We start from the raw sequence: 23,518 nt of genomic DNA on the forward strand, positions 1-23,518 counted from the left end.
TTTCTTGTCAAAGATACTGGAGTGGCTTGCCAGTTCCTGCTCCAGGTGGATCGCATTTAGTCAGAACTCTCCACTATGACCTTTCTGTCTTGGGTGTCCCTGCACGGCGTATCCCATTGGTTCTCTGAATTGCTGAATCTCCTTTGCCACAACAAGGCAGCAATCTATGAAGGAGAATAAACCATAAATAACCATACATTTTAGAAAGGATTTGCATCATACATTTAAACACATTTTAGTGTTTCTCCATCTGCAGCTCTGTAGTATAAAAATAATTAGGACTGGCTGAGTTCTTTTGATCTGATTTGAAGTCCACTTGTAGGGATGGAACTTTTGGACTTCAAGACTCCTACTGCAAAAATTTGCTCGGAATCCCCCAAGCATAATTTCACTACCCGTTAGACTCTGTAAAGAGAGAACCTTTCATGGAACTACACTTCTCGTGAAGCATTGAGACTCCCGGAATGCACTGGGGTTCCAGGGAGCATGGGAGCATTCCCTACTTCTTCAAAGCTGAAACATGTGGAGTGAGGCAGAAGGGGAACATAAAAGACACACCTATTTTGCCATCTGGTTCTTGCTGTCCCATCCCATCCCTGTCCATTTGGGGGCTGTATATCCTAAATGGGCCCAGAACATTTTGCACCCCAATAAATTCAATTTGTGCCCTGGATCCAAGTTAATTTGTAAACCAAAAAGCAAACAAATGAAAAAGAGCTGTAATTTTGTGGGGTTTTCTTACTGATGTACATGAACTTTGTTGACATGATTGTCTCTAAAGGCGGAAGGTCCACCTGCCATATTTCAGAAATGTCTTTCTTTCAACAACAAGAGCAACAAGGCTGAAGCCACATGCACCCAGCCCAATGTGAGTTGCGTTCCCAGTGCAAATCAGTGAGTAAATGCACTTCATGTCCTCCTGGACCCAAATCTGGCCATCATGCTTTGACCTGGCTTTGTACAAACTGATTCAAGTCAAGCCGATTCAGTTAGGAATGTGGGATCATCCTAATCTCATGCACAACCCAACAAATAATCATTTTCTGCAAGCTGTGCCTGAATATTGGCATCTTACTTAAAGATTGTAATTTTCTGTCATTGTAAAATGAGTTATGGTTTCTCCAAGTTATATAGCTGAATACTGACATCTTAAAGATTATGATGGTGCCCATGTAATATGCACCTGTGAAAATTAAAATAAAATAGCAGAAACAAGATGTATATATGGGGTTGGTGGGGGGAGGCAAAAATAATAAGCTTATAGTTATAGAGGACAATCTTGTCCTTCTAAAGTCTCAGCATTTGGATGTAGATTTCCATCCTGTTTGTAATCAGTGCTTTTCAGCAAATCCTCTGATCTGTGTTGATCCTTTACACTCACTCAAGTTTTCATTTTCTCCGAACAACCATCCTACAGGCCTGTTGTAGATCTGCTGTAATTTTTTTTGCCATAGTGACTTTATCATTATTCATCTTTTGTTGTTGTTAGAACTTGCTTTCAGGTTGCATTTGTCTGAGATCTATACAGAAAGCAGATTGCTGGCTTCTTTGCAGTACATGCCAAAATCTTCTATAACTTTTATGGGGGAAAATAAGCTTCTTCTTGAAAGCCTCTTTCGTGGAGCACAAGCTTACATGGACAGGGAGTTATCTGGCATTTAGAGTCATACTGATCCTTCCCGAATTTCCTCTTTTGTCAGCAGAATGCCATAAATAAGTTAAGTGGATTAAGAGGGGATTGTGATCTTTGTTTCCTTTATATACAGAGGTTTGTTGCAACAGTTGAACTCTTTCACTTTAATCCATTTTATGGTCATATTTTGAATTCACATTTTACTGTTTCATTTCACTGGCACCTCACAAGGCTACATTTTCTGTTGTCAAAATGTTTTATAGAAGAATGTTTGCATAACGTTGCATTTGGTAGATGTTTTTTCACAACAGTTTCACAATTTCTGAATATGATCAACTTCTGAGTTTGTCAACATGGTCCTACACAAATTGAATGAGCAATCAAGGACTCAAATAACTTTCTAAAATATATGGAAGCAAGTAAATGGTTCTAAAAATGGTCATAGGTGTCCATTAGGATTAAGAACACTTGTCTCCTTTGAATCTTTTAATGTACATGCAATGTATTGTAGTAACACAGATTATACATTATGCTAAAATACCACTGTGCAACTCATTCCCCTCGAAAAATAAATTCCTGGGGCAACCCTTGAATAGAATTATCACACTATGCAAAATGAAAACTAATTTCCCTAAAGAAACAACAATTCGCGAATACAAACAACGATAAATTTGATGTTATAAATGTTTGCTTAGCCTGAAGTGTAACCTCATTATCAAATTATACCTGAGTTGCTAATATTAAAAAAAGAAGACATCCTATATAATTCTTCTAAATCAACGTGGTCAAAAGGAATGAGAATCAGGATCTAGCCCCTTGGTCATGGTTTTGAATCATACACACTGCAATTAGTAAATGAATGCTGTGATCAGCTTCATCAGTGCCAATTACCCATCTGGGTAGAAAAAGGTGACTGACACGGTCAAAGCTAAGGACACACTAGCCATCCATCTAACGCTGTGTGTCTACTGTGGTACTGATGTGTAAAATGCCTCAATTGCTTGATGAAGGCGAAATGTAACAAAAGGAACCACCTGCAGCACCAGTTAACAAGCATAGTTCTGGATGTAGAAGGAGATCTCAGATTGTGACACTGGCTCTGTATGTGAAACAGCCATGTTGTGTTGAAACACATTGTTTCGAAGCAAAGAGCACCAGATTGGTTCAGAGTTCCTCAGCTTTCTTCCTCATGTAAAGTGCATATAAAGTGTAAATCCAAGCTGCCCAAGAACCTGGAAGCAACTAGTTATACATAATGAGTTACTAGTAATTAATTAGTGGTTAATTTATTTTATGATGGCATAGGTAAAAGTAAAGGTAAAGGTAAAGGTTCCCCTTGGCAGTTTTTGTTTGACTCTAGGGGGCGGTGCTCATCCCTGTTTCCAAGCCATAGAGCCAGCATTTGTCCGAAGACAATCTTCCGTGGTCACGTGGCTGGTGCGACTTAGACACGGAACGCTGTTACCTTCCCACCAAGGTGGTCCCTATTTATCTACTTGCATTTGCATGCTTTCGAACCGCTAGGTTGGCGGGAGCTGGGACAAGTGACGGGCGCTCACTCCATCATGTGGATTCGATCTTACGACTGCTTGGTCTTCTGATCCTGCAGCACAGGCTTCTGCGGCTTAGCCCGTAGCGCCACCACGTCCATTATATTACCACTACAACATAACAAAAGATAACTTTATTCCATTTGTCACAATTGTAACTTGTTTCACATTAACGAAGAGTGAAACAAAAAGAAACAAAAGTACAGGATGCCTTTAAGAGAGATAGGCCTGTTTCAGTGTGAACATTTGTAGTCTACTTATTTTGTAGTTTACTTATTGGCTGACTAACATGGTTACCTCTCTGAAACCTATAACTGTTCTTGTTATTTTTAGAGTTATAGGGGCATGCAACTTCACTGATGAGCCCCATGGAGCAGTGCTTAAACTACAGTATTGCAGTGAAGATTCTGCTTGCAACCTGTGTTCAATCCTGGATTCAGGTTCACGCTTGAGGTTGATTCAACCTTCAATTATTCTGAGGTAGTTAAATTGAATATTTGGCTCTTGGGGAGAAGAGGGGGTGGTTACTGTGTAGCCTGCATAATTTAAACTGTAAACTGCCCAGAGAGTGCTTTAAGCACTATGGGGTAATATATAAGCAGCACAGTTTGCTTCATTTTGGTGTGTTCTGTACATAGGCCAACTGCTTAAAGAAATCCAAAGTTTTTAGAAGCAACTAAAAGGAACCATTTTAGTTACTTTGGATAAGAAGTAAGAAATGAATTACTGTATGTTTTTAGAACTGCAGCTATCAAGGTCATGAATGTGTTTTGAGGCCTTGGAACTGCAACTGTAACTAAATGCTTTTTAAAAAAGGTTTCAAGCACTAGTGGATCCTATGAATGTAATCTTTTTTTAAAAAACTTTTTTAAGTTGCAGTCCTTTTATGACAGCTCATGGTCCAGGCAGGGGGGAGTGGCTCATTTTAGGGGAGGCACCCTGTGTTCAGACTGAAAGCACAATATACATTTTACTGAACTTAAGGGAGCTTTATTTTTAGAAGACATGTACAGGTTCACTCTGTTATTCTCTGAAGATTTTATGTTCTTAAAAGCAATGTTGTTTGAAAATGTTTGAATATTGCATTAGCAGCTATTATTACAATTTATGAAGAAAATCATATAGTTTCCATATTTTGCAAAATGAATGCTCAATATAGCCAGAATAGTGTTATAAATATTACCACACCATTACAATTTTATTTTTATTTATTCTTGTAGAATCAGCATTGCCTTATATATAATTTTACTTTCATGATATGGATTATGCTTGTACATATTAATACAGTGCAGTGGTGTGTGTAATATATTGCACAGCTTAGAATAATTACCCTTGGGGGGACAGCATCAAGAATACCCCATTCAAAAGGGCCAAAAAGTAATGTTTTTTAAAACTCAGATTAATTGTTTCTAGATTATGTAATATAATAATAATGAAAAATATTTTGAGATGTGAAAAATTATCATCCAATGGTCATCCAAAGTTTTTCCAAACCCATATATATCATGTGTGGATCATATAATGGAATAATAATTTTTATTTAAAAACTTGTAAGATTGGAAACAAGATGTTTTAAAACTTCTTCTGCATCTTTTTTCCTGATCTTTTTCGCAATCATTGGCATTACATTTTCTCAACAACTATAAATTATTTACTATAACATAAACATAAACATAAAATACACAAACAAAATACAAATTAACTGTGTTCCCCACCACCATAGATGGGACTGTAGCGTTCAGCCCTGCCCTCACCTGTCCATCACAGCTGAGCAGTGGAAAAGGAGCCAATGAGGGAATGGAAGGTGGTGCTAAAGGGGGAGGTGTTGGGATATAAAGAGGGGTGTATGGAGTATGTGAGAGAGATCTGTGAGTCTGTGAGAGAGTGAGCCAGTAAGTCAGTGAGAGTAGGGTTCTGTGTGTCAGTGAGTTCAGTGAGTGAGAGAAATTGATTAGCAACTTGTGATTTACCTATTATATAAACAACTTCTAGTTTCAAAGCAACACATGTCTCAGTAAATAATTGGTACTGAATTGATATTGGTGGTAGCAACTTGTGAAGAAGAGTGAGCACCTCCTGGAGGCCTGAGAAAATAGAGGCTTCAGCGTGCTCGCAAGAGGGACCTCTTGCGAAAATCTTCTTCTTCCATCTATATTCTTCTTATTCTTTTATTGTCCTCTTCTCCAGAACTGCATTGATTCTTGATTTAGAGCTTTCCCTTTTCCTCTTGTTAACACATATTCCAAAAAATCTGCCCCATATTTCATAAAAATTATTCTTTTTCAACTCTCCTTTCTTAACCTTTAAATTACAAGTTAGCTTATCATTTATATCTATATTCCATATTTCATAGTACCATTCATCCATTCGAAATTCAGATTTTGATTTCCATTGCCTAGCTATTATTAGCCTAGCTGCTGTTAATAAATTAGTTATCAGTTCTTTAGTCATCTTATCATATTAGCAACTATAAATTATGATGAAGATGAAGTACCCAGTGTCCTCTAGTGGATAGAGTGTCAGACTAGGACTCAGGGGACCTGAGTTGAAATCCCTGCTCGGTCATGGAAACTCACAAAAGGTATGTGTGTGCACTGGTAAAACCACTCATTGAATAGCATTAATAAAACCACTCAACAAAACAACTAACCATAAAAACCCTATTATAGTCCTAATAAGTTAGGTAAAGGTAAAGGTTCCCCTTAACAATTTTTGTCCAGTCGTGTTCGACTCTAGGGGGGCGGTGCTCATCCCCGTTTCCAAGCCATAGAGCCAGCATTTTGTCTGAAGATAATCTTTTGTGGTCACATGGCCAGTGCGACTTAGACACGGAACGCCGTTACCTTCCCACTGAGGTGGTCCCTATTGATCTACTCGCATTTGCATGCTTTCAAACCGCTAGGTTGGTGGGAGCTGGGACAAGCGACGGGCGCTCACTCCGTCGCGTGGATTCGATCTTACGACTGCTGGTCTTCTGACCCTGCAGCACAGAGGCTTCTACAGTTTAGCCCACAGCGCCACCACAAGTTAGTTCCAACTTAATGGCACATAAGAGAAACTAATCCAAGAATACTATATGTTTGAGGGTATTTTTAGCCTCGGCCTCTAACCCTTTTAACTATAGAAAGAACATGTTACCTATTCCATTCTGAAACATCTGAAGATATTCACTCCCTGAATCATGATGAGCTTGATGAAATTTCAGTCTTATGCAGAAATATAGCATGTATCTCCAATCTAGCAAGTGTGGTGCCTTGAAGGAGCCCTCTGCTCTTCTTGGCCATTCTCATTAGTTGCACCCTCAGTTCACAAAATATATTCCCTGAGGGAATCAAACGTATCCAGCACCTGATACGGTAAGTATACAATGTCTGCCCTGTTCTTCTTTTACTGGAACTCTGAGCCCGATTTCTCCCTCACTATTAAATGTGCTTAGAATTTATCAGTACCAGATGAATATTTATTTTAGTTTATTTTATTGCTACTGCATTTCCTTCAACCTTGCAGATTTTACTCAGTGCTGCTTTCCCAGGTCATTTGTTCGCAAGTTAATTCCATCATCTCAGTAGACATTGCAAATAATTAATTAAACGGAAGCACTGCAAGCTGAGAGCATCTCATGGATTCAAGGAGCTTAAGCTTGAAGGGCCAACTTTCTTTCTAATACTGTACCTTGTGACTCTTGTAGTGCATTTTTGCTGGAGCTTTGACAAATCGGGTCTCTTTTAGTGTGTGCCAAGCACAAGCAAGAGCCTGAGCTATGTGTGATTACATCTTTTTCTTTTCTTCAGAGTAACTGCAGGAGGCTGCTAATTTGATTGAGGAAGTGGTGCTGGAGGAGGGGCTTAACCCCTTTCTCCTCATGCAATTTTCCCAGTCCAAACTGCCACTCACAATATTAGCCCTACTGAAGAAAAAAGCAGAATACAACACATGTCCGATGAATGTAGAGAAATTTGTTAAGCTCTAGTACAAACTTACCAGATTCAGACCTAATAACCCTTTAAGCAAAGGCACTGGTGTCTTGAAATCTGAGATTTGGTTCAAAACTAAGTTATGTTTAAGCTGCATGTGCTATGTTAAGTAAAGCTGAAAACAAAAATGTATATATTAGGACAGTAGTTCCCAACCTTGAGTAATGCAGGTGCTGTTGAACTGAAACTCCCAGAAACCCCTGGCCAGCACAGCTAGTGGTGAAGGCTTCTGGGAATTGCAGTCCAAGAACACCTGGGTTACCCAAGGTTAGGACTGTATCAGGACAAAGGTAACATAAAAATGCATTTGACAAAACTTTCAAGACCATGAATACTTGGGAAAGTGCATCCAAAAATGTGTAAGGGCCGTAAAACATTTTCAGATTTACATTTGGATTTGGAAGTGGTGTACTTCTGCCATGTTCACAGGCTGATGCGAATACGGGCTGAAATTCCATTTGCAGACATGAGAATTTTGGTCAAAATGAAAAGTGCAGATGTGCCAGATAGATATGCTCCTGTTTATGATAGCGAAACTAAAAGCATTCGTGCAGGGAGGAAGATTTTATTTCAACACACTTATAGGGTAAAAACTATAGCTGCCCTTTCTGAATGCCACTCTTAAAAAAATCAAATTACCAGATCCTGGTGAAAGATTTGAAAGAAATAAATTGCAAAATCCAATCATGGGATTTCTGCATCATGTTACTATCCAGTTCTTTCTGCAGTGGAAGTACTTTTGCTTTTTTGCTCTCCTCCTCCAGGTTTTCAGATAGGAAGACGGATTTCAGGCCCAGTAGCCCTGGTGGAAGAGAAAGTTATAGTTTTGTGTGATGTGGCTTTAAAGCCTAGACATCTATCTCCACTCATTCCCAGCCGATGCCAGGATCATTGGTTCAGTGTGAAGGTGTTTATGCATTGCTCTGAATGCTAGACACACACGCCTGCACTCACTGCTGACTTATTCCCCAGTTTCCTCCCATCATGTGTGGCTTTTAAAAATATTATCCTTTGGTTCATTGGAATAAGTCAGGGTGACTCAGTATCATAATGCATGGCTCTTCTTGGTGGAGAAGCCCGAGCACTACTGGCACAAAACCTGAAGATAAACTTCCTCCCGCAAACTTTTTTCTGCCCTGTCTCGACAGCATCACAAAGAGCCACTCCATGACATCACAAGAGCCCATCCCTTGGCTTCAGGTTTTTGGCCTGAAATCTCATGGAATGGGAATCTGTTGACTTGCCAACCCTTGTCTTCCCCTTGTAGTGGAAGACAGTGCAATGAGGTACATAATCATCTTTACATCTCTTCATTCTTCTTTTGGAGCATTTTGCCAGTCTGGAAAACAAGGGTAACAACAGAAAACCCACAAAGAACTGACTATGATTATGAACCCACAACCTCTTACCTTCATGGCCCCTGCACATTCCCCTTCACCAGGAGTTGTGTTTCAGAATATAATTGCTTTACTCATGCTTTGGGAAGCTATCCAAGCCTTTGTGACAAAAGAACCATTATGTCAGTCTTTCACCCTCTTTTCCAATATGCTTCCATGCCTAGCAACCTACACATCGCAGGAGAAATAAAGAAGGAAAGACTGCCTTGCTTAATTTGCCGTGATGGGGAATCAGAGGGGAACAATAACAACCAGTACAGATATTTCAGGGAAAAATTGGATCCAGGTTCAGGTTCAGTACAAGATCAGGGGGAAAAGATACTTGTGTTCCAAAGATTTATCTGGTTCCTTTTTCTGGGATCTGTTTAAATTCTGTACAGCCCAGATAACTTCCCAGCATATTTATCAAATGACACCCAGTGCCGTGTACCAATGTGTACCACCTGGCAGGTGGTATACCTAAGGAAAGGATCTAGGTGGGTCAGTGCTCATAGACAGGAGCCTCTAGAATAAGAGATGGAGGGAGGTGGAATTGAAGGAAAGAAAGCACAGCAAACACAACAAAAGGGACATCAATAGGACATTCCATGAGCATCTCCTCAGAGATGTAAGTCCAGTTTCATTCTGTTGGGGTTACTCGAAGCCAGAGGTGGGATTCAGCAGGTTCTCACCTATTCTATAGAACCGCTTCCTAAATGTACTATTGGTTCTTAGAACCGTTCGCTGGCCTGAGATGAATGAAGGAGGAGGGGCCAGGTGACCAGCGACGAGCGAGGGGGAGGGGGCACAATTAACTGCCTCCCTTCTCACTCCACACTGAGCCGTCTGAGGTGGGATATGGGTGAGAGAGATAAAGCCCTGGAAAGAGCAGAGGTGTCACTGGGGGAAAAGGGGGGAGGATGAGTCCTTGATGTCACTGGAGGAAAGCCCATGGCCTCGAGGCAGAGGGGTGGGTGATTGACAAGGCATGAGGGCAGGACACAGAGGGAAAAAGTTTTGCGGTGAGACCGCTTCAGTCAAACAAACAACTGTCCTCGTTTTACTATGATTTTTTTCAAGTTAAAGGTACCACATAAGACTGTTGCTCTGCCTAGAAACAGTTTTTTTTTTAATCCCGGAGAATATCCAATGCATGAACCAGTGACAGTCTCACTGATCCACGCAAGCAAGGTATGCAATAGAAAAGTCACTCACACCACAAAGAGATGAAAGCTCCAAGCCTCATTTAGAGTAACAAAGAACTCTTCCTCCTGCCCCAAAACTGACAATTTCGGGAGACAAATGGCACACAGAGATGGCCCACTCTGTTAGAAGGAGGAAGACAGCTATCAGTATTTTAACACTAGTAAAACTTACTATTCTTGAAGGCCATATATCCAGGGCCAAGAAAGGAAAACACATAAACATATCAATAGATAAGGGGAACTGAAACTCTTCTCTCCAGACATTCAGACGCATCTTGACCACAGGTCAACATGGGGGGTGGGTGGGGGCCGGAGGGACTCCGAGGGGGAGGGACCATCATGAGAAGGCAGCATTCTCCAGAAAAGACATACATGAGAGCATACTAATCAAGCATTTGTTGATATTGGCTGTTGTGGGTTTTTCGGGCTCTTTGGCAGTGTTCTGGACCGATTGAGGTGGCGGGGTTGAGGTGGAGTGGCAACAGATTGAAAAGAGACCATACCTTCCAAGCCAGAAGGAAGCGGGGGGGGGGAGAAGAACTCCTCAACAGGTGTGCAAAGGCAGCCTCCAGGTAACAACAAGCAGGGCTATCAGTCATTTCAGGAGCAGGAAAGGGGATGGAAGCAATTTTTACTGGTGAGCTATAGGGTGAAATAGGAGGTAAAGGGAAGGAGAGATGTGTCAGTTCTCTGTCAAACCTGGTCATAAGCACCCACTGTGAGGTGTTTGTGTGTGTGTGTTTGGCACATGCCCATGGTGAGGTTAACAGCAGCGGCATGCCCAAACAGATACACTTATCCAGATATCTTAATCATGTGAGAAGTAGTTGTGATGATAGGCAGTAGGGAGACCACTGTAGAAGAAACTCTCATCGGATCCCACTGTCCTGGGCATTTATTTATTTATTTATTTATTTATTTATTTATTTATTTATTTATTTATTTATTTATTTATTTGCCATTTGGGCACAGAACCTGTTGTTAATTTATTTGAATCCCACCACTGCTCGAAGCTAAATGTGTATTAAACTGCAGCCCAGATCAAGAGCAGTTTGTGGACTGAGATGGAACATGGCTTATCCTAAATTTTCAGAGGGTGCCCTCCATCTCTGTCATGAGCTGTTTGTTGCCTAAGTGTGTCATTGCCACCCGTCACCCCATTAAAGTATTTTTGGTGACTTCTTTCATGCAGATTCCAACCATTTAGTAAGCATGTCATTTGCTTAATTGTAACTCTTACAAAAGGGTGTAGTTCCCCCTCCCGCCCCAAAGCACATGTCCTGAAGGCATAAGTAATCTCCTCAAAGCAAGAACCCAGAATCTCCATGACAGTCCTACAGCCCTCTTCTAAAAACAAAGCAATTATGCCAGTTACTCACAGGTCTATGTGTGTGAACTGTGATGTTATAAACACATTGCATACAACTTTCTTGTTGTTCAGTTGTTAAGTTTAGCCTTTTGTTTCTGTTCATGGAGTTTTCTTGGCAAAGATGCTAGAGTGGCTTGCCAGTTCCTGCTCCAGGTGGATCACGCTTAGTCAGAACTCTCCACTATGACCTGTCCGTCTTGGGTGTCCCTGCACGGCATAGCCCATAGCTTCTCTGAATTACTCAAGCCCCTTTGCCATGACAAGGCAGCAATCCGTGAAGGGGAATGGGCGAATTCAATTCAGACGATTATCATATCTACTACTGTGGGCAAGAATCGCGTAGAAGAAATGGAGTCATAGTCATAGTCATAGTCAACAAAAGAGTGGGAAAAGCTGTACTGGGATACAATCTGAAAAATGATAGAATGATTTCAATACGGATCCAAGGCAGACCTTTCAACACCACAGTAATGCAAGTTTATGCACCAACCACCAATGCTGAAGAGACTGAAATTGACCAATTCTATGAAGAATTACAACACCGTCTAGAAATGACACCAAAGAAAGATGTTCTTGTCATTATAGGGGACTGGAATGCTAAAGTAGGGAGGCAAGAGATAAAAGGAACAACAGGGAAATTTGGCCTTGGAATTCAAAATGAAGCAAGGCAAAGGCTAACAGAGTTTTGTCAAGAGAACAAGCTGGTCATCACAAACACTCTTTTCCAACAACACAAGAGGCGACTCTACACATGGACATCACCAGATGGGCAATACCAAAAACAAATTGATTATGTTCTCTGCAGCCAAAGATGGAGAAGCTCTATACAGTAGCAAAAGTAAGACCTGGAGCTGATTGTGGCTCTGATAATCAGCTTCATATAGCAAAACCCAAGCTTAACCTGAAGAAAATAGGGCTACTCAGATATAATCTAAACCAAATCCCTTATGAATACACAGTGGAAGTGAAGAACAGGTTTAAGGAAATGGATTTGATGGACGGAGTGCCTGAAGAACTATAGATGGAGGCTCATAACATCGCACAGGAGGCAGCAACAAAAACCATCCCAAAGCAAAGGAAATGCAAGAAAGCAAAGTGGCTGTCCAACAAGGCCTTACAAATAGCAGAGAAGAGAAGGGAAACAAAATGCAAGGGAGATAGGGAAAGTTACAAAAAATTGAATGCAGGCTTCCAAAGAATAGCAAGGAGAGACGAGAGGGCCTTCATAAATGAACAGTGCAAAGATATAGAGGAAAAGAATAGAAAGGGAAAAACAAAGAACTGTTCAAGAAAATTAGAGATATTAAAGGAACATTTTGTGCAAGGATGGACATGATAAATGACAAAAATGGTAGGGACCTCACAGAAGACATCAAGAAGAGGTGGCAAGAATACACAGAGGAATTATACCAGAAAGATCTGGATGTCCTGGACAACCCAGATAGTGTGGTTGCTGACCTTCAGCCAGACATCCTGGACAGCAAAGTCAAGTGGGCCTTAGAAAGCATAGCTAAAAACAAGGCCAGTGGAGAGGATGGCATTCCAGTGGAACTGTTTAAAATCTTAAAAGATGACACTGTTAAGGTGTTACACTCAATATGCCAGCAAGTTTGGAAAATTCAGCAGTGGCCAGAGGATTGGTAAAGATCAGTCTACATGCCAGTCCCAAAGAAGGGCAGTGCCAAAGAATGCTGCAACTACCGTACAATTGCACTCATTTCACATGCTAGCAAGGTTATGCTCAAAATCCTACAAGGTAGGCTTCAGCAGTATGTGGACTGAGAACTCCCAGAAGTACAAACTCGATTTCGAGGGGGCAGAGGAACTAGAGACCAAATTGCTAACATGCACTTATTATGGATTATGGAGAAATCCAGAGAGTTCCAGAAAAAACATCTACTTCTGCTTCATTGACTATGCAAAAGCCTTTGACTGTGTGGACCACAGCAAACTATGGCCATTGCTGAGTTTTCCAAACTTGTTGGCATATTGAGTGTAGCACCTTAACAGCATCATTTTTTAAGATTTTAAATAGTTCAGCTGGTATGCCATCACCTCCACTGGCCTTGTTGTTAGCTATTGCATACAAATATGCCAGTACAAATACATAGACATGAGTGTCAGTTTCCTTTCATGTTTCAGTCTCCTTGGCCTGATTTTAGAACAAATTTAGGGGATTGTTGCTGTTTAGTCGTTTAGTCATATCTGACTCTTCATGACCCCATGGACTAGAGCATGCTAGGATAGGATTAGCAAATGCCTATTGCAATATCTGTAGTAATATTATACTTAAAGTAGTCTGTGGTGGTGATAAATAACCAGGTCGGATTAGACCTCATGGCCTCTCTTGTTTTTCTGTAATCTGTAGATCATCACCTGTAGATTGAGGCCCTTTGGTCACTTTATCTTAGATCACTTGCCCTTTCTATAAGAAAATTCTTTAGTTCCTCTATTGTTCTTTGCCTGCAATAAAGGGCCAGTTGTGGAGGTACTCCCTGTTGTTCTTCAGTACAATAGATACAAAGAAACCAGTTGTATATTATCCTGAATGCATTTCATGGAAAAATAAAACAAAGTTTTTCCTTCTTCCTTACAATGATTGTGCTTCCAATGCATAGCCACTGTAAGGATCCTGTCTCCCTAAAGAGACCAAGATCAGGGTCAGGGAGTCCCTCTGGGCACAAAACTACCACTCTTATTCCCTGAGGTAGGTCCTCTAGGCCTCAGAAATGTGTAGTAAGCCCCATGGACAAGCCTGAATCTTAAAAGTAATGTTTGTTTGCTTCCAAAGCAATAAAACATAGGCTTTGTGTTTTCTTAGAATGCACAACAGCCTTACCAAGTAGAACAGTACGACCTTTTAACTTACAGTAACAACCATTGACCTTTCTTTCATCCACACTGGATTTAGATAGTCCTGCTGTATCAAGAGACTAGATCCTTGTTGGAGAATTATATTGTTTTATTATGAAAATAAAATAGATTCATTTGAGTACAGTTGTAGCTTTAAAGCATAAGCATTGAGCATCTCCAGACTATTACAATGTTCAAATAAACTCACAATTTCTAATTACAATAAAAACAGCTATGTAATCATCTTTGGTCTAGTTATGTCCTACATGTTGGCATCTAGAAGCTGAGCTATCCCCCCACCTTCTTCCTGAAAAGAAAAACAAGCTTTTCTGTCTCACATTCCACAGCATTCATGGACTCTTCCACACTTACACAAATCCTCTCATTTTACAACTCATTAGGACCTCCTTCTTCATTACACTTTCCAGTTGTCACCCAATTAAGTCCAAGTAGGCAAAATTCAGAATCCTCTGATAACCACCCAAAGTTCTCATGATCCAAGCTCCAGGTGCCTTATATTCTCCCAGTTAGTGGTTTTTGAAGCGTCTCCTCTCTCTGGACAGTTCGACCTTGTGACTTAGACAAACAACTCTGCATAACAAGCTCCTGAAAAACATCTCTTTTAAATTCATCTTACACAGAACCTGACAGACTCCATTTTTGCATGACTACAATTCCCAGTTTCCTTCCGTTTCCTTACAGCCACAAGCTCCCCTTACTAGTTTGCTGCACTCCGCTAACACAAATTCCTGAACTCTTATGACAGTGAAATGTCACAGAACCTCTGTTTGTACACTGAAGGGCTTGGCACAAATGTTTAACAACTGAATTCAACCATTCCTGTGTCATCCTAATGCAGCCAAATACCAGCTTGCCACACAATTGCTGGAATCCTGTAGCTTTCACGTAGCAAGTTGTGACTAAGGTAGGCCTATTTGGCTCTACGGCTTGAAAAACGGGATGAGCACCACCCCCTAGAGTAGGACACGACTGGACTAAAAATGTCAAGGGGAACCTTTACCTTTTTATTTGAATCAACAGCACTTAAGGAGGAATTGAATTACCAAATCCCTAATGTTTAACTGGTTCCACTCCAGTTGCCCCTTGCTACACTAATCAACAGGATTTCAGCCAATGTTAGAAATTTGTATCTGGGTATTTTGTAATAAAATCTAGTATCCAAGGGCCATCCGGTAATATGCACTGGGTGGCATTTGGCAGATCTCTCTCTCTCTCTCTCTCTCTCTCTCTCTGCAGGTGCTCTCAATTCAACTTTGGCCCACTGGTTGATTTATGCTCTGTTTGTTCAATTTATAAAAAGGTTGAGTCAGACAGTGGATAGACTCATACAATTATCTGTCTGGAAATCACTACTAAAAACATACTGTGCTATGGGATAAATTGTAATAGGGTAGACAACGGGCAGGTTTTCCTGACTTGCTACAATTACTTGAAGGTCACAAGACAATATGTTGTTTCTTACAAACATAGTTGTGTTGGTACTTATTATCACAGCTGATTCCCCAACACGGCTAGCAAAGCCTTAGAGTATACTGCATCCTTGACACCAAGAAATTGGGAGTTAAATATATCTGTAGATAAGCTTATATCCCAACCTCCTATCAGTCTACAGTCAAGAGTTAGCCTATACAGTATTCACAGAATGTAAATGCAGAGAATTATCTTACCAGAGGTTTTCTGAGGACGCATCTTTTAAGTTAATGGCAATTACTTTCCAAAAGTCTTTCTGTTTAGAGATGTAGCAAAAATGTAATCATCCCAACAAAGCAAGTTGTTCAGAGTTCGTCTCACTACAAATAGTCTTTCACATAAGTTTTTTCTGTGGCACTTCTTAAGAGCCTGGAGGTGAAAAATGAGTACTAACAAGCACAAAAGAAGTGAAGGAAACAGAAGTAAAAGGGTGGGGGGGGAATTGCACAAAAATGAGGTGACTGCAATATCCACCTGTCAATAGATGCATACTTTTATGTAAACATTTAAACAGAGAAATATGTAGGAACTATAACTGCGTAGAGTAACTACAGTATGTGAAAATGCCAGTCTCTTGTTTTGATAATGAAAGCCAAAATATGTATTCCAAGGTTTCAAACGTTTCTGGAGGCAAGCTGTTGCAAGCTCCAAAAGATATTAGTTTATGTTAGTATATATATTTTTTCCATGTTTACTGCCCCATTAGTTGCAAAGAGCCAATGCAAAATACCAATTTGCATGCAAAAAGCAGAAACTATTTTTTCAAGAAAGGCAACTGTATTCTTCTGACTGAAAACTGTGCAAATGTCTAAGTCTGATTTCCTGCATGCATGTTGATCTTTTGATGGACGTATTGTCTGATTGTGTTGAGCAGCTATCACAGGTGAGTTCTTAAAGCATCTTTATCTTATGGATTCTCATAGGCAGGACTTTTGAATTAAAGTGGCTCAGAGGCAAGTGAGAATCATCAAGTTACCACCATCACAGTCAACTGAGGAGTCATCAAACAATGACGTATCTAGTAATCTATGTAAGTGCATGCATCAGTTCTGTGTGCTAGGGGTGCACTTGTTGGTTTCACTAATTCTCATTTGATGAACTCTCTAACTGTAAACGTTCTCCATTATTGAACTGTAGGGATTCCTCCTAGGATGCTGAGCATAGCCCCTCAACTCATCCCCTAAATGGCCAATCAAAACCACAAACAGAAATGGAAAACCAGAAGCCGGCCACTTCCTTTGGAGTGGGGTGGTGGTGGTGAGGAAGAGGTCTTTCCTGGCCTAAAACCTTCTACTGCTTTGTTGGACTATGAAAGATACCCCAAGCAGCTGCCCAAGGCACCCTCAGCAACCAAGCATGGACACTGTCTTAACATCAGCCCAAACTGAGGCTGCAAACTGAGGACAAAACTTTCATCCAAGCACTAGATTAATATAATTAATTCAGCAGTAATTGACTTACTGAGTGGGTAAACTGAATTTTCAGGCAATGGGGTGGGGTGGGGGGGAATGTGGAGTGCTTGGAAGTTTTCCATCTAGCACGTTTGGGGCGATACAGTCAACATTGCCAGAGCTGGACTTTAAAACCAACACTCTTGCCTGATTTTCGCAGACCTCATGTTGAAACTGCCATAGACATCTAGCCAGGATTTTTGGAACATTTGCAGTTTAGTTCTGCTCCATCCACAGATAAGTTGTGCTATTAGATGAAGGCTCATAAAGGCTGAAAGCTAGCATTTGTTTGTGATTTTTCAATGAGTAGGGTAACTGGCTGCAGACCCAGAGGTTGGGAGTTCAATTCCCCACTGTGCCATCAGAAGAGCCAGCCTGTGTGACCTTGGGCAAGCTGCACAGCCACAAGATGCCCCAGAACGGAAGGGTAAACTACTTCTGAGTACAGTGGTGCCTCGCTTAACGAGCGCACCGTATAACGATTAAATCGCATAGCGATCCGTTTTTTCGGATCGCTAATGCGATCGCACAACGTTTTTCCTATAGGGAAAAATTCGCTTTGCGAAGACCGGTAAGCATTTCGCTTACCGATCTTCGCAAAACGACCCCCGCCGATCAGCTGTTCGGCGGCCAAAATGGCCGCTGGAAGCCGGGAAATGGCCTAAAATGGCCGCGCGCAGCGTTTTCGCGCCCTCGTTAAGCGAGGCGAGGGCGCGAAAATGGCTGCCGGCCATTAAGAAGCTTCGCTGAACGGTGAGTATTTGGCCTATTTGGAACGCATTAAACGATGTTTAATGCGTTCCAATGGAAATCGCTGCCCCGTTCAGCGATGCTTCAGCATAGCGAAGGTTAATCCGGAACGGATTAACCTCGCTATGCAAGGCACCACTGTACTCACTACCTAGAATACGCTGAGAAGGTTCACCATAACTCAGAACTAACTTGATAGCATACAATTAATTTTTAATAAAGGTATCACCTACTGTTGCCTTTGGAGCGTGTATGAGAAATACCCTGCTCCCTGCCCTGCCCTGCCCTGTCCCGCCCTGCCCCCACTTTTCTTTATCTATTCATTTTCAGTGCCCAGAATAACAAACAAACTTATCTTCAAGTCGTGTGGTGGTTAAAATACATTTAATTTTTCCTCCAATAACATTTCATATTGTTTTATGACATTTTATCACACAGTTTGAGCCACGAACTGCATGACAGCATTCAGAAAAGAGCAAGAAGTGAAGGATCCATTTATTATTTCCAGATGGGTGAATTAGGTGGGTTTGCTTTTTAAAAAAAAAACAGATAAGATGAAATCTTTGGGAAACATTACTGGATTCTTGCTACAGATATCATCTGTGGTCTCTAAACATGATGATGCGGATCAGTCCACATGTTCGTCTTCTTCATCAGGATTAACCCCATCATCACATGAAGTTGTTACAGTTTTTCCATTGAAAAATATTGCTGTTTCTTCAAAGACTGAGCATCCAAAGCTGCTTATTCAATCAAGATACCCACTTCAGTCCAGCCTTCATCAACCTGATGTCTTCCAGACTGATCATGATGAATAGGATGATGGGAAATATAGACCAACACAAGGGCCAGGTTGCAACTGGCATCTATCTGAACATGCAGTCGTAGAAGTCCTTCTCGGCTGCCCAAAATCTTTCCAGCTGGGGACGGCTGCTTAAGGGAACACAACAACCTCAACAGTGACATATACTACCCTGCTCCCCAAGCCATTTTTGCTTCCCCACACCAGCAGCTGCTGCCTGAAAAACATGACTAAAAATAAAATGGCCTGGGAAGTGTATACAGCTGCCATTTTATTTTATTTCATTTCATTTTATGTTGCAAAAAAGAGAGAGGAAAATCATGCCTTTCTGGATGCAATTCTCATCTTTAATTTTTTTTCTTTCATTATTCCTTTTTTTTAGCCCAGAAACATTTTCTTTTGGAAGGCTGACGCAACCTATAGAAACTTTAGAGATGATAGCAAATAAGCCCTGTACACCAGAGTTCTTACAATAAGAAACCACTTATAAAATGAAAACACTTCTGAGTGTGTGATTTTGGAAATGATACAGAAAGGAAAGACATACGAATACACAAGTGGTGGTTTGGCAAAGCATCTTTTCCCCTCACTTCTTGCTTCATGAGGGAGGATGAGGAGAGAGCATGTGCATGCGCGCACACAAGCAGTGCCAGCACTCACCTCTGTCTGCAAAGCTTTTCTTCTAAGACACTTCTTCTTCTTCTAACAGCTTCTTGGGGGGCAGGGTGCCTGTTTATTTTTATTTTTTTTTCCACAGATTAAGGAGCTCTACTAGCCAGAAAGATGAAGAAATTAGGGGCTGGGGAAGGAAAGCCTTCTTAAGGTAGTTCCTTTGATCAGCACTACCTGCAGGAGCTTCAAATGGAACTGCAATTACAAGGCATTTTTTCTCTCCTCTGCTTGTGTGGCCACCTATATCAAAGAGAACTGAATGTCACAGGCCAACTTCACAGCAAGAGAATGCGACTTAATTCTCATTTTCCTTGTGTAGCCACACCTGTAGTTGGAATCAGTGATTGAATTTAGGCCATAAAATCCAATATTTTTTTTTAAAAAAACCATGCAACTATTATAAAACAATTTTTAAAATATAAAAATTATCAGCAACTAACACATACATGAAGGGAGGGTCATGATCCATGCTGGCCAGAGAAATCCTGCATACGTGATATTTAAACATTGACACTTTTCTCATTTTTTGAATTGTCCATGGGGGAACTGTTACAAAGGGTGAGGATTATCACTTTCTCTGGGCTAGGAATCTGCAATAAAATGTTGTAGTTTGGAGTGCTCAACTTCATATCCCACCCACCCATCCATTATGTCTTCTAGAGATCACAGTATTCCACACACACCCCTGCCCAATTCTTCACAGCCACTATTCAGGCATCATTCTGTTTCCAGTAAACAGGACCGATCATTATTAGGTTGTTTGGGGAAGATCATCCTTATTTTTTCTTAAACTCTACTCTGGCAAGCCTTCAAGGTTCTAAACTGCACATGGGTGGTGTCCATTTGTCTCAATGGTACAGAGGACACTGCAGTGAAGGAATGTTCAGAAAGAGCGTTATCCCTAAACAATGATGGAAAAGTGCTGCCTCCAATCTCCCTGACAGCCTCACTTGCCAGGAACGTCTCACACGTCTCCTTGAATGTGAGTCTGAATTTGTTATAGAGGCATGTAGGGACGTGAACTCATTCTAGGGCCATGCAGATATGAGTGAAAGTTGGAATAATTTGTTGGGTGAGGTCTTAATGAACCAGAGCTTTTTTCCCCTCTTTTCTCATTCTCTCCCTTTTCCTGCCCCCAGATTTAGCATGTGATATGATACTGTGATGGATGCTGAATCTGACTGAAATGAAGGGATACATGCTAGTGTTTTTTTTTTTAAAAAAAATATGGTAGTTAAAAAGAAGGAGTGGTGCTCCTGAGATTACTTTTAACAGTGTACTTTTCTGAAATCACAACACAATTTATGTCAGAATACGCAAGAATGAAGAACATAAACAACTAACTACATATTCAATTAATTCCTCATGTTGCCATCTCATTACCTAAAATTTAAGCTTAAAGGGTACTTTGGATTTAAAACGACCAAATAAAGGACACTGATATTCTATAAGCTCTCGGGACATTAAAAAATACATTTGTTTTGCCAATGAACACAGTTCACATGATACAATCCACATTAATTTAGCCCCAATTTGCAACACAGATCTCATTTACCATTATTACAGCAGAGATATCAAAATTAAGTTCTATCATTGACATTCTTCTAAGGATTGCCAATTAAAAATTTAGTTGCCAATTGGATAAAAGACAACAACAAAACCCCTGAAGTATCATCATGGCACACGCTGTCTATGTACTATAGAAGCTTATACCCAAATTATTGTCTCAGCACTTCAGATGCTTGGAATCTGTTAGGTTTGGTGCAAAACATTAACATGATTATTGCTTTGCAAGTTACAAATCTGGCATACACTGAAGCATTTCAGATAACCATTTTATCCTGAGTGCTAGAGGAATCCACACTTGACTCATATACTACTTTATTTGTTCAAATTTTGTATGGGCAGTTTGAAGAAAGAAGTATGCACTTGGTTCCAAAATCCAAAATGTGTCTGAAGGTGTACTTATAGTGTATATGGTAGTTGTTTCTATTAAGAGTTTGCCACACAGAACAGTAACAACTTGATTTTGGGTAGGAACAACATGTGTTTAAACATGCCAATCATTTTTTTTTTTGCTTAAGAATCTAGCCATATCCTAACCATCATTTCTACAATTTGCAAACTCCTTTATAGTTTACTTCAGCTCTGTCAGGCATCAAAGAAGTGGGAGGGAACTGCACCAGTTGTTCCCATCCCGCCTTTGAAGTGAACGTCTGAACGGAGCTTTATTCTCCTTCAAAGTGTGCGCCCGTTTTAACAAGAGAGCGCCCCTATTTGTAAGTCCCAAGGTGGTGTTTTCAAAAGATCTTCAGGTGAGGAACTTGGAGAGATCGGGATGAGGGGCCGTCTACTCAATGCGGACCACCACGACTGCCTTTCTTTGTCGTTTTTTTATTAGCGTGTCATGTGGAACGTCTGAAAAGATCTCCCGAACAGAACGCTCCGTGGATCGTGTCTAAAATGGAAATCGACCCCTTGTCCTTTGACCTGCTGAGTCTTTCAGCTCAGACCCCCGAACTTCGACCAGACTTGCAGGAATCGCCGCTGGGCTTCGGGGCGGGGAGCCACGGAGCGGTGGGGTGGGGCGGGGGCGGGCGCGCGCGCGCGGGCGGGCGATCGGGCACGGGCGCGGGGCGTGGGAGAAGCAGTAGACAAGCGCCTGGCGTCCCCGCATCCGAGGGACAACCTTTTTTTTTTCAGCGTGAGGCGGAGAGGGAGAATAGCCCCCCCCCTTCCACGTGCTTCGCTTTTCCTTGGCGCGCTCGGCTTCCCCCCCCCCGCCTCTCCCCAAACAATGAACGAGAGCAGCGCAGCCCAGGCGGGCGCGCACGCCTCCCTCCGCGCTCCCACTCTCTGCCTCGCTCCTTTTCTCCCGCCCTAGCAGCCCAGGACTCGGAGTCGACGGAAGCGGCAGCAGCAACAACAGCAGCTCCTGGCGTCTGCGAAGCCATAGAGACCCCAGCGAAACGGCGGCAGCAGCATCGGAGCCGGACTTTGCCTCATCATGTCCGCCCCTCAGCAGCAGCAGCAGCAGCAGCCGCGGCGACCGGTGCTTGGAGCCCTCCGAGCTGCTGCCGCCGCCGCCACCCGGCAGCAGCCAGAGCAGCTGCTGAGCTTCTCGGGTCTTTAACAACCCCGTGGGCTCCTCGGCCGGCCGGCCCCAGCACGCCGCCTCCTTTCCTCCTTGGGGTTCGGGCATGAACTGAGTCGGCTGCAGCGCCAGCCCCATTTGCTCCCTTTCCCTCTCGGTAAGGAGTGGTGCGAGGAGGAGGAGGAGGAGGGGACCGTTCCTTCCCCTTCCCGAGAGGAAGCGAATTGAAGCAGTTTTGTTTCTTCAAAAAATAATGATAATGATAATAGCCGTAATTGACGGAGCTATGGTTTGGGCTGGACCGGAGGAAGAGGCGCGCGCCCGGCTGGCTCTCCACCGCGTGCAGCCTTCCCTTCACGGCCATGTGCAAGGCGGGAGTGGAGCCGGGGTCAGGAGCGCCGCCGAAGGGCGGGCAAGAGAGAGAGGGGTGGGTGGGTGGGAAGCGAGCGGTCCAGACGAGGGGGTGGGGTGGGGGCTGATGAGGGGAGAGCGGACGCAGTGCCGAGAAAGGGCAGATGGGGTGGAAGGCGGGAGCTGACAGTTGGGTGGCAGCTGGGCAAGGGGGGGTGCCCTTGTGGTGTAATGTGTGGTATTTTTAGGGGGGAAGCTGGTGGGCGCGGGCATTAAAGGGACCTTTTTTAGTCCGGGTCCCTCTGGCGAAGGAGCTGCTATGAAGTGAGTGAGCCCCGTATGGGGAATTTTGAGGAATTCCTCGAATGTGGTCTGTTGCTTGGGTTTGTTTGTTTGCCTGTGAATCTCGGTGTATGTGTGTGTGAGGGGGGGGAGAATCTTGGGGGGAGGAAAGGCGGTCCTCTTCCACCACCCCCCAACCCCAACCCCTCGTGCTGCCCCGGGTAATGAGGGAAAAGCTGCTGCCGTCCTCTCTCCCTTAATGGAGCATCCCTTGGTAGGCTTGACAGCGACACTCGAACGAGCGGAAAGCCCCCCGGCGCCAACACGCAACACGCGGCGATTGTGGCAGCTGCAAAGTGCGTGGGAGATCAGAAGTATTTTGCCCTCTGGCTCTTAAAAGAAGTGCTGCGCTTCTTCCCCCACTCCCCTCGCCCCTTTGCCTCCAGTTATTAACGCTTTTGTGGGTTGGGAGACACAATCATCATTAAGGAGGAGAGTGGGACAGGCTTAAGTTATTCTACGCATGATAGATTGTTTAGATTTTAAGCACTTCAAACAAAAAATGAAGTTTGGGTGTCCTGAGACCTCTTTCCTCCAGTTTTTTTTTCGTGTGTGTGTGTGTGTTTGCAAAGAAGAAATTTATTTTATTTTAATGCTTACTAATT

The 23,518-nt window shown here is 42.3% G+C and overlaps 1 protein-coding gene and 1 long non-coding RNA gene across 7 annotated transcripts in view; both read left to right on the forward strand.

The window, feature by feature from the left end:
* Positions 1 to 3,473: 3,473 nt before the first annotated feature.
* LOC140705773 (uncharacterized) lies at positions 3,474 to 18,952 on the forward strand. The gene is made up of 2 exons (XR_012085280.2): positions 3,474 to 3,663; positions 18,091 to 18,952. It is a non-coding gene; the product is annotated as an uncharacterized LOC140705773 (long non-coding RNA).
* Positions 18,953 to 21,904: 2,952 nt separating this feature from the next.
* ST6GAL2 (ST6 beta-galactoside alpha-2,6-sialyltransferase 2) overlaps positions 21,905 to 23,518 on the forward strand; it is a 102,604-nt gene continuing 100,990 nt past the window's right edge. For 3 of the 6 annotated variants that reach the window (XM_072994532.2, XM_078391469.1, XM_072994531.2), the window contains exon 1: positions 22,670 to 22,895. The gene's annotated coding sequence lies outside the window, so the exon portion shown is untranslated. Of the gene's footprint in view, positions 22,378 to 22,669; positions 22,896 to 23,518 lie in introns of those variants that run through there. The other 3 variants (XM_078391470.1, XM_072994533.2, XM_072994534.2) reach the window with 2 other exon arrangements.

The sequence above is a fragment of the Pogona vitticeps genome, chromosome 3 (assembly GCF_051106095.1).
Source record: "Pogona vitticeps strain Pit_001003342236 chromosome 3, PviZW2.1, whole genome shotgun sequence".
Lineage (NCBI taxonomy): Eukaryota > Metazoa > Chordata > Lepidosauria > Squamata > Agamidae > Pogona > Pogona vitticeps.